Source organism: Triticum dicoccoides, chromosome 3B (assembly GCF_002162155.2).
Source record: "Triticum dicoccoides isolate Atlit2015 ecotype Zavitan chromosome 3B, WEW_v2.0, whole genome shotgun sequence".
NCBI classification, from domain to species: domain Eukaryota; kingdom Viridiplantae; phylum Streptophyta; class Magnoliopsida; order Poales; family Poaceae; genus Triticum; species Triticum dicoccoides.
This window is the reverse complement of record NC_041385.1, coordinates 834140102-834144534: the sequence shown is the minus strand read 5'-3', so window position 1 is coordinate 834144534 and position 4433 is coordinate 834140102.

Here is a 4433-nt window from a genome sequence, read left to right as displayed (position 1 = left end):
TGTCCCCGGCTGTCTCGTCCTCCTCTACTCTTGTCTCGTCTCCGGCTGCTCGTACTCCTCTACTCGTTGTCTCACAAGCCCCTTGTCTTCAAATCTCTGGTAATATCCTTCTTTTCCTGGATCTATGATTAGCTTGCTTTACTTCTTCTGTAGCGTCTGATTAGTATATGGTTGGAACTAATTTACGCACCTCTGATTAGTATACGGTTGATTTGGACAGATTCGTTTTGGTTGTTTTAGATGAATGCTGTAGCGTCTATGGCAACCTCAGTGAGCTGCTAACATGCTGTAGCTTCTGTACATGACCATCTAATTGTTTATTTTTTCTAGGTTGTAGCTTCTATGACATCTATCTGCTATCTATTTTACTCTTGTAAAGTGAATTTAACACGTATAAATCATAGATTAATATTATCTCTTCGTTTTCCAGAAACATCAGCGAACAGCTAGGGGAGTTGGTCGGCCACCCTTTTTGACGCCATAATATTCGCTGCTTGAACAAGCATATTGGTAAATTGTAGCTTTGAGCTCTTAAATTTATGTCTCACACAATTCTCTTTGTGTGAATAGCTATTTGTGCTGCTGCCCTTTAGTATGTTTTTTCTTCTGAAATATCCCCATTTCTGTGAATTGTTATTTCAGAATGAATTCTTGGTTAAATAGTGGAGAACCGTGATTGGATGTATAATGGCTGGGTGTTTGGTCAAGTCCCTTCTAATATATGGCTTGAAGAAACTGCGCGATTTATAGACCGAGCTTTCTCTTTGCCTTCCGTAGCTGAAGGTGGTAAAATAAAGTGTCCATGCGCCAAATGTCGGAATTATTTTCCGCAAGAAAGGCACATTGTAGAGAAACACTTGTATAAACATGGGTATAAGCCAAATTACAAAACCTGGACAGAACATGGTGAGAGTTTTATAGCTGTTGCTGATGGACCTGTCCCTTTAGTATGCCACGAGGGTTGTAATGAAACTGATCGAATGGACAATATGTTGGTTGACCTAGGTGGTAGCCATCCTCCATCGATTACTGAGGAGCCAACCTCCTCTGCCAAGGCTTTTTATAGGATGGTCAGTAGTGCCGATGAATTGGTACATGAGAACTCAAAACACTCACGGCTTTCTGCTGTAGCTCGTTTGCTTGCTATGAAATCACAATACAACATGTCATATTGCACATTTTGATGATACCTTAAAAATAATCCATGCACTTCTGCCTCCTGAATCTAATTTGTCGGAAGAATTCTACCAATCCAAGAAACTCTTAGAAGGTCTTGGTATGCCATATGTCAAAATAGATGTGTGTAAAAATAATTGCATGTTGTATTACAAAGTGGATATTATTTGGTTCATTTGGTTCTGTTGTCTAGTATTGTGTTTTTATTGTTCTAAATCAGATTAAATAACGACTTGGTTACTTCTTGATTCAGGGGACAAATAACTCATCTCAAGCCGGCTCGCAAGCGGTTGATGGCAACAATGATGTCATGGAGTCAAACGAGGAGAATGACGCCACTGGGAATGTCGGCGATCAGACCGTTGACGCAGCCAACAATGGCGGAAACTGATTGCTCAAACAACATGATAACATCAGACTATAGGTGGCCGTAATATGCTCTTTTGTGGACTTGTGTATCTGGTATGGCTTAGGAATGAGAACTGACATCTGGTGGTGGTTGCAAGCCAGCGTATTTTGCTAGTATTGTTGTAGTTGGCAGATCCTTTTGTGGATGGTACCTTTGTAGCCTTGTAGCGTAATTGGTTGATATATATGTATGGAACTGATGATGATACATCTGGTGGTAGTTGCAAGCTGGCGTATTTTGCTAGTATTGTTGTAGTTAGCAGATCCTTTTGTGGATGGTACTTTTGTAGCCTTGTAGTGTAATTTGTTGATATATATGTATGGAACTGATGATGCTATATGAAGTCTGATGTTGTCATATAAATCTATTCTCATATGGTTTCTGTGAAATAACGCAACATTTGTAGAACCTGTGTTAAGCACATTGCTTTTGTGGTAGGAATATGAAATAAAAAATCAACATCATGATGCAACAGTGACGGCCAACGGCTCACAGGAATGAGCGCATGTTGCAGCAACCTAGTATAATTTTCCTGTTGGCTGAACTTACAGGTATAAGTCCTTCCTGACGGTCTTTCCTGACATGTGGACGACAGGAATATGTATTTTCTGGGAAGCATAAATCTGACGCAACACTTCTTTCTTGTGTGCCAACCGTCAGGGATAACCGACAGCATTAATATTCTTGTGGGCCGTCCTTCAGGCATATTCATTCATTCCTAGCAGGCTATGGCTGTGGGTTGTTCCTGTCGGTTCACCGACAGGAATTATATTCCTGACGGCCAAATTTCTTTTTCTGACGGCTACTGGCCCACACGCTTAGTCGCGTTTCTGGTAGTGACTCCAGATTCTTTTGGGGGAAGGAGAAGGGCAAGCAAAATACCACATGGTCAATTGCACTATTTGCTCCGACACGAAAGTTGGGGGCTTGGGGTTATTAATACCCAAGGTCATGATTTGGTGCCTTATGGCCAAATGGGCGTGGAAGATCATTTCGGTGCAAGAGGGCCTTTGGCTGCAGATCTTTCAGAATATAAGTACCTTTTTAGGGTGGATCAAGATCAACTTGAATATCAAGTGCTCTCAATTCACGGAGGGCATTGAGAAAGTTCAATAGTTGTTGAGTTTAGGTACCAGCAGGGCCGTCTCCAGAGATTCGGGGGCCCGGGCGAAAACCAATATGTGGCCCAAAATTTTGAACAATTCACATAACATAAGTAGTATTAGTATGAGTACATCATACTCTCACTTTATTATATAATTTTGTGTCTATTTTATTTGTACCTTATTTAGTCATATATCATACACTAATATTAAATATGTAAAGGGATTGCAAAGCAATGAACAGACCTCATGTTCTACCAAAAAGGAGCATCTGTATAGTATTTCTTGAAATAAAATCTTCACATGTATCTTACGCTTTTCAGAACCATATTCATGCTTCCTAATTCTAGTAGACATGGTGAAGATTCAGAAACAAAACCTAACAAATTATAAGTGACCATTGATCAAACATAATCTAATTAGTTTCTAATAGTATCGGTCGCTAGATGACTAGATCATTCAAATACAAAGAAAATGAATTGACAAAAGAACCTTGCTATTGGAGATTAGAACATAGTCCGTAGTTTGGCCTGATGTGTTCCTCAATCCTGATTGAAGCAACCAACGGATCCGCAGTCCATACTGTTGCATCTTCACTCAGCAAGACGATCAGCAATGGATTGGATTTGGATCGGAGGTGACTGTGCGCCGGCACGATTGCTAGGGCCGCGCGTATGGCGTGGGTTTGGTGCTTCGTCAATCTCGGATCGCCGGTGGCAAGACCGAGACGGCAGTTTGCTGTCAGTTCGGCTGCAATCGCTGGAATCTAGCGATCTATATCCAGTGTTCCGATGGGCCTCTAACCTTCTTTTTTATCTGTAAGTATATGTTATTTGGGCCTCTATAACTAGAAGCCCGGACGCCTGACACCACGTAAATCTAGTCAACAAACATACGTCAGTTTTCTAGTTTTTCTAGCGATCTGTCAGCGGAAGGATTCATCGTATACGAAGCAGATTTTCTCTCAATGGAGGCCCCACGATTTTGGAGGCCCCTGCGGTCGCTCACCTCGCTCGTACCAGATTCCAAGTCAACGACGGGAAATTGATTCAATTTTGGTTGGACGATTGGGCGGGTGAGGGACCACTTTGGGCCAGATATCCTAGGATATTCTTGCGGCCAACCGCAGAGCTAGAATTGCGAAGATGTGGGTGGAAGATAGGTGGTATCCCTCCTTCTGTTGGTCGTAGGGGCCGCTAGAGGTGGAGGAATAGCAGCGACTGCGGGATGAGATCGCCCGAGTGAGGCTATCGTCTATCATCTGAGACTGACATGGTCGTAGAGAAACTCAAACCCTACGGAAAGTTCTCCACAAGATCCTTATATAAAGAGATTTTCAAATCAGTGTGTCGATGCGAGATGATGGACATTTGGAAACCTAGAATTCCGAAAAAAATAAAAATAAAAATCCTATGGCAAGTCCCCAGGAACAGGAACAGGATCCCTAGTGGCAACCAAGTCCTTAAACAACATGGCCCAGGAGACGGCAAATGTGTAAGGTGTCGTCTAGACGAAACCTGCGACCATATCCTTTTTCGGTGTATCAACGCGAGGTTCAACAGGGGTGTCATCCGAGAGGCCTCAGGTTGTGCATGGAACCCAACGGTTTTTGGTGACCTAAATCAACTTATCAATGGGGCCCATGACAGGGATGGCTTGGCCCTTGGAGGGTTTTTATGTCGGCATGGGCCTACCCGGTGGGAGATAACCTCATCAGAAGTGTTTCTAGATTGTTTACAACCCCC